This window comes from Mobula birostris, chromosome 20 (assembly GCF_030028105.1).
Source record: "Mobula birostris isolate sMobBir1 chromosome 20, sMobBir1.hap1, whole genome shotgun sequence".
NCBI classification, from domain to species: Eukaryota; Metazoa; Chordata; class Chondrichthyes; order Myliobatiformes; family Myliobatidae; genus Mobula; species Mobula birostris.
In genome coordinates, this window is record NC_092389.1 from 61,454,348 (window position 1) to 61,462,212 (window position 7,865).

A 7,865-nucleotide genomic window follows, 5' to 3' on the forward strand; every position below is an offset into this window, starting at 1 on the left:
GTGATGGGCTAAAGAAGAAACAGAACAGAAATGAAGCCGGAGAGAAAAGGCAAACAACAGGAATTCTGCAGATGCTGGAAATTCAAACAACACACATCAAAGTTGCTGTTGAACGCAGCAGGCCAGGCAGCATCTCTAGGAAGAGGTACAGTCGACGTTTCAGGCCGAGACCCTTCATCAGGACTAACTGAAGGAAGAGTGAGTAAGGGATTTGAAAGTTGGAGGGGGAGAGGAAGATCCAAAATGATAGGAGAAGACAGGAGGGGGAGGGGTGGAGCCAAGAGCTGGACAGGTGATTGGCAAAAGGGGATATGAGAGGATCATGGGACAGGAGGCCCGGGAAGAAAGACAAGGCGGGGGGGGGGACCCAGAGGATGGGCAAGGTGTACAGTCAGAGTGACAGAGGGAGAAAAAGGAGAGTGAGAGAAAGAATGTGTGTATAAAAATAAATAACGGATGGGGTTCGAGGGGGATGTGGGTCATTAGCGGAAGTTAGAGAAGTCGATGTTCATGCCATCAGGTTGGAGGCTACCCAGACGGAATATAAGGTGTTGCTCCTCCAACCTAAGTGTGGCTTCATCTTTACAGTAGAGGAGGCCGTGGATAGACATGTCAGAATGGGAATGGGATGTGGAATTAAAATGTGTGGCCACTGGGAGATCCTGCTTTCTCTGGCGGACAGAGCGTAGGTGTTCAGCAAAGCGGTCTCCCAGTCTGGGTCGGGTCTCGTCAATATATAAAAGGCCACATCGGGAGCACCGGACGCAGTATATCACCCCAGCCGACTCACAGGTGAAGTGTCGCCTCACCTGGCAGGACTGTTTGGGGCCCTGAATGGTGGTAAGGGAGGAAGTGTAAGGGAATGTGTAGCACTTGTTCCGCTTACACGGATAAGTGCCAGGAGGGAGATCAGTGGGGAGGGATGGGGGGGAGGGGACGAATGGACAAGGGAGTCACGTAGAAAAAGGAAAGCGGGGGGAGGGAAAGATGCGCTTAGTGGTGGGATCCCGTTGGAGGTTATTTCCCCATTCAGAAATGTGATAGTGGAGGGAATGACGCTGTTCCTGAAATGTTAAGTGTGTCTTCAGGGTCCTGTGCATCCTGCTTGATGTTATCAATGAGAAGATGGCCTGTCCTGGGTGATCGGGGTCCTTAATGATGGATGCCACCTTTTTGTGGCATCATCTTTTGACTGTGTCCTGGATGCTGTGGAGTCCAGTGTCCATGAAGGAGCTGGCTGAGTTTACAACTTTCTGCAGCATTTTCCGATCCTGTGCAGTGGCCTCTCCACACCAGGCAGTGACAAAACCAGTTAGAATGCTCTCCACAGTACACCTGTAGAAATTTGCAAGTGTCTTTAGTGACAGACCGATTCCCCTCAATCTCTGAATGAAATATAGCCGATGTTGTGCCTTCATTGTAACTGCATCAATATGTTGGGCCCAGGGTGGTTCCTCAGAGATGTTGACAGGCAGGAAATGGAAACTGCTCACCCTTTTCACTTCTGATCCCACGATGAGGACTGGTGTGTGTTCCCTCGACTTCCCCTTCCTGAATCCACAATCAATTCCTCTGTCTTAATGATGTTGAGTGCAAGGTTGTTGCTGTGACACCATTCCATTTGCTGATTGATCTCACTCCTGTCCTCCTCCTCGTCACCATCTGAATTATCAGCTCAATATTCAGCGTTGTCTTGATTTCTCCTCGTCATCCTTTATTGTTTGATCTTTTTGACTCTATAGGGAGCATTCTCTGGAGGATCATTCTGTTCTCGAAAGTGGAAAAAGTTTGCTTTGTAAGGGGTGAGATATGGTCCATGTAGAATTCAGAGAAGTCAGTGGTAACAAGCAACATGGACAGACCTCAAAGAATCATGCTTGGCCCGCTGCTCTACTCTCTCCGCACAAGACTACGTGGCTAAGCAAAACTTAAGCTGCATATATAGAGTTGCCAATAACTCAATGCATTGTTGGCAAAATTTCAGATGGTGACAGGGAGGTGTACAGGAACAAGATAGATCAGTTGGTTGAGTCGTGTAACAACAATAACCATTGCAGTGAACGTCAGCAGGACCAAAGAACTGATTGTAGACTTAAGGAAGGGGAAGTCGAGGGAACACGGACCAGGCCTTGTCCAGAGATCAGCAATGGAAAGGGTGAGCCATTTCAAGTTCCTGAGGTGTCAATATATCTGAAGGTTTAACCTGGGCCTAACATCTTGATGCAGCTACAAACAGCGTATGACAGTGTATATTCTTATTTGGAGTTTAAGGGGAATTGGAATGTCACCGAAGAACTCAGAAATTTTCAAAAGTACCCTGTAGAGTATTCCAACTATTTGTGTCACTGTCTGGTATGGAGGAGCCACTGTACAGGATTAGCAAAAGCTGCAGGTGATCATTTAAAACTCTGTCAACTCCATTAGAAGCACAAGCCTCCCCAGCATTGAGAGCATCTTCAAAAGACAATCATCATCAAAGACCCCCAACACCCTCTTCTCATTGCTGCCATCAAGGAGATTGAAGACACACACTCAACGCTTCAGAAACTAATTAAACAGTGTATGCTGGTGGTAGTAAACCTGACTCTGATTCCGAATGAAGAAGGCTTGATGTAAACGAGGGGCAGGAAAACTATATCGCAAATTCAGTCTGCAGTTAGTGAACTAGAAGGTATAAAGTGGTTCCAAGGCTGAATAACTTGCACGGGCAAAATAAAATGAGAAAGTAGAATGAATTTCATGGGTCGGGACAAGAATTTTAAAAGTGGAAACAGCAGGGATAAGTTGCGACTAGATGCCTATAAGCAGAACACTCAGAAGGAATGTCCGGCACGTTTTGACATGCTGAGACACTGTGTGAGTCAAAATTCAGGGAGCTGCTCCAGTATACTGGAGACATTTACTACAGGTTTCACATCCAGTTAGTTGTGCTAAATGTACCAAATTCTGGCAGTTTTGCCTGTTTCTGAAATTTGTTCTATTTAACTCAATAGATCCATATTTCAGAAGTGCCAATTTAAAGGGATAACTTTCCTGGCAATTGAATTTAAAGATGGTAATGTAAAAGTCATTTTAATGCATAATAGTTTGGTATAATAGTAGGCCTAATATTATTTATGCATTTTTTTTCCTTTCAGAATACTTTGTACTGTTCATTGTGATGGCCAAATCCACCGTCCAGATTTTTCATTCAATCCAACAGTTGTGTGACTTGGTGCTGATAGACATCCGAGGATGAGCTGGGACATATTGGAGGTGATGTAAACTGGAGTCATCGGGTGTTTCGGATCTTTCAATATTAGACATCCTTACGCAGGCCACCCAGCGAGGGTTGATCAGACCCGAGCTTGTGTCCCGGGCACATTGGTCACAGCTCACACTTCTTGATCCACAGCCATTTGGAGGCTCATTCCGCAGCCTCTGTGATGGTCCTGATGGCTCTTCTCTTTGCAGCCCCCTTACTGCCAAGGACAGAGTAGGTTCTGCACTGTCTAATCCGGATGGTTTACGGGGATATATATACCACTGGACTAGACATGCCCAGGCATCATCTGCATTGAAGGTGGCAGAGTTTCTAATCGAAACATCAGTTAAAGTCAATACCTGCGCCCACCTGGAATCAGGAGAGGAATTTGTCAGTTTATTAATTCATTCATCACTATCGAGATAATTTTGTTTATGTTATCAAAGTGATAGATCTTACAGAAACGCTCTCTTTAACTTCTTTGCCTCAGACTTCAGAGCATTAATTCCCCTCGGCATCGTTTCTCAGCTCTTTGTGCAGTTTGCTTAGTATTTGTCCATTTCTTTGTACTCTGAGATAAACTGAAATCTTGGAATTAAGGTCACTCGTTATTTTTGACTCCCGAGAGAGCCCAAAGGATCAGAAATTGAACAGAGTTGCAACTGAAGAGTTCAGTCATGAAGGGATGGCAGGGCAGGCTCGATGGGCCTAATGGCCTAATTACGCTCCTGTGTCTCATGGTCTTTTGGTCCATCAACTTGCGCAGCTGTCTTGAGGGATCTATGACCAGCGGAGACCATAAGATACAGGTGCAGAATTCGGAGAGCGCTCGGCAAATACACTCCTTACACATCCAGACATACATCTTGTTGTACTGCTGTCGATCGGCTGAATATATGCACTTAATTGTTTTCCCCGGTACTTTCACTGGGTTGATCTGCTTGGGTTGACTTTATGGAGCCTTTCCCATCATACACAGTAGAATATTCGATGTCTCTGGTGGTGGGGATGAGTAAATGTGTATATGTTGTTTGTATACTGGATGCAGATAGATATTTCTGTTTATTTTGTAATATCATTGTCACTGTATTGTTTGGTGCATCATATTCTAACATGTGTGATTTTACATTAACTTTATGGCTAATTAAAAACAGTGCGTCCTGTGCCCAATAAAATGCTGAAAGGGAAGGTGAGATGGGAACCTTCACTCAGTTAGTGAGAGTGTGAATGAGCTGCCAGAGCAAATGGTTGATGTGGCTTCGATCAACATTTCAGAGTAATCTGCACAGATACATGGAGGGGAGGGGTTTGAAGAGGTACGGGTGTCGATGGGTCAAGGCAGAATGGCAGTTTGGCACCAGATAGATGGGCTGAGTGGCCTGTTCGGGTTCTATGATTTTATGTTAACGGTCAGTAGCAGCTCTCTAACAGTGGATCCCGCATTTCCGCCCTCTCACGGTGATTTGCCCAAGGTAAAGCGGATATAAATCAGTGACCAACTATTTCAGCTATTTTTATTTATGTTTTACTTGTCGTGTGGCTCCTACATCAGGATGGTGGGATGTCTGCTGAAGATCAGTCCTCCACCCTGAGTGTGGCCAGTCTCACAGGGAACAACAATCGAGCTCATTATCGCAGAGGATTTTTTCCACAGCGTCACTATACGGACACGGCCCCATGGTACAGAATCCTCAAATGTCTTCATATTCACAACTGTTGGGATCTGCCCAGGGAGAAGGAGGGTTAATGTCGAGCTGGCTCGTCTACGGTGAGGCCTGTTACAGTCAATCAGCCTTTCCCGGAAGGCTTTAAGTTCTGGTAATGCCCCTCATCCCACCTCTCCTTCACCATTTCCCATTCCCTTTCCACTCTCCCACCTTATCCCCTTGCCCCCTCCCCACTTACCTCCCTCTGGTGCTCCCTCCCCCCACCTTTTCTTTCTTCCACGGCCATCTGTCTGTTTCAGCAATTTACTTCCCGGCTGTTTACTTCATCCCCCCACCCTTCAGGTTTCTCCTGTCACCTGGTGTTTCTCTATCCCCTCCCCACTCCTTTTAAATCTAATCCTCGCAACACGCATAAAAACTTTTATGTGTGTTGCTTGAATTTCCAGCATCTGCAGAATTCCTGTTGTTTGTGTTTAAATCTAATCCTCAGCTCTTTTCCCCCCAGTCCCGCTGAAGGGTTTTGGCCTGAAATGTGGACGGTTCTCTTTTCCTAGTTGCTGCCTGGCCAGCTGGGTTCCTCCGGCATTTTGTCTGCGTGCTGTGTCAAGTTCAAATTCCAGTTTACCGTGATTTAGCCGTACCCCGGTATAGAGCTAAAACTGAACAACACCCCGGTAAATTTCCAAACCGCCCTCTCTAAAACTTCCACATCTTTCCTATCAGGAAGCGACCAGAACTGTGCTGTGCTGTCTAACTAGACTTTCAGAGATCTGTAACATTATCTCGATAAAATCCCCGACTAATGAAGACCTTACGCCTTTTTAAACACCCGACCAGCTTCATTGCAATGAGGTGTTTGTGCGGGCAATGGGGAAAATTTCCCTTCAGTGTTTGTCGATCTCTTACTGGCGATTCCATATCACTTCACGTTACCACTTTGCTTTGGCCCACGTCTTCATTATCCAGGTTCCCCATTTGCCTTTATTGGGATCTTCCTCCTCGTGAAACCCATTTTAAAGTTTAAAGTTACCAGTATGTTCAGGTGGAGGGGTTATTGCTCATGGACTAGGAGAGCCTCCACAGTTTCGCCCTGTTCTGAGGCTTTCTCAAGGGAATCAGCTGTTCGGGCCTCAGACGGGCTCAGTTTAAAATTAGCATTCTGTGCCTCCCCCTCCCGGAGTGATCTGCCCAACCCCCAACAGTCCCGGCATTGTTTTACTAAACCTGTTTGTCTGCCTCGGCGGCAAGTCCTTACTGTTGCTGGGTTACCGGCCTGTGTGTGTGTTTATCCTTCTCGAAGTACTGTAAGGGGTTCGGGTTTAGAAATACAATTGGACAGGGTGTTGGTGAGGCTGAATCGTGATATTGATTGTGGGTCAGGGCCCCTGTGTAAGAAAGTGATCAGTATATTAACACTGAATAAGGTCAAACAGATATTCATTCTTCATAAACAAAAACAACTGAAACAAATCGCTCCAGATTCGTTGGTCGTTTAGAAGAAGGTTTGCCCATTTTACCGAGCCGTACAATATCCCACTGGGATATGAGTGTGAGTAGACGGAGAGATTCAGCTGCAGAAATAGACAACGTGGAAACACCCCGCTGTCCGACTTATGGCCGGTACTTATGGTCGTCACATTCAAGTGTAGTTGTCATTCAACCAGACTCCTGTATGCGAGACGGCATAAAACCTTAAGATATAGGAACAGAAGTGGGCCATTCGGACCATCTATTCTGCTCCGGCATTCAGGGCTGATCCAACTCTTCCACTGATCCCCACTCCCCTGCTTTCACACCAAGCCCTTTAATGCCCCGGCTAATCAAGAACCGATCCATCTCTGCATTAAATACACCCAGTGATGGCCTCCACAGTGGCTCATAGCAACAAATTGCACAGGTTTACCACTCTCTGACTACAGTAATTCCTCCACATCTCTGTTCAAAATCGACGTCCTTGAATCCTGAAATCTTGTCCGCTTCTCATAGACTCCCCTACCATGGGAAATAGCTTTGCCATATCCGATGTTTTCTGGCCTTTTAACATTCAGAATGTTTCTATGAGATTCACCAGGTTTTCCTGAACTCCAGGGAAGACAGCCTAAGAGCTGCCAGACGTTCCTCATAAGGTAACCCTTTCATTCCTGGAATCATTTTCATGAATCTTCTCTGAACCCTCTCCAATGTTAGTATATCCTTTCTAAAATAAAGAGCCCAAAACTGCACACAATACTCCAGGTGTGGTCTCATGAGTGCCATATAGAGCCTCAACATCACATCCTGCTCTTACATTCTACTCCTTGAGAAATGAATACCAACATTACATTTGGCTTCTTCACCAATGACTCAACCTGGAGGTTAACCTTTAGGGACTCCCAAGTCCCTTTGCATTTCTGCATTATGAATTCTCTCCCCATCTAAATAATAGTCTGCCCGTTTATTTCTTCCACCAAAGTGCATGACCGTACACTTTCCAACATTGTATTTCATTTGCCACCTCTTTGCCCATTCCCCTAAACTATCTAAATCTCTCTCCAGGTTCTCTGTTTCCTGAACACCACCAACTCCTCCACCTATCTTCAGCAATTTAGCCACAAATCCATTAATCGCATACTCAAAATCATTGACATACATTGTAAAAAGCAGCAGTCCCAACACTGACCGCCCGCCATATACCAGCATGCAGCTAAAAGAAACAACACCCTTGTAAATTTTCTATGCACAACCCCACCTGTTAAAACTTCCACATCTATTTTTATTTCCTTTCTGCTTTGTGTTTTCGTCATTTAAACATGTCGTGTGGCCCCTACATCACTATGGTCGGATGTCTGCTGATGATCAGTCCTCCACCCTGAGTGTGGCCAGTCTCACAGGGAACAACAATCCAGCTCATTATCCCAGAAGCTTCTGTCTGGAGAATCATTATATGGAGTCAGCCCCATGGTACAGAATCCTCC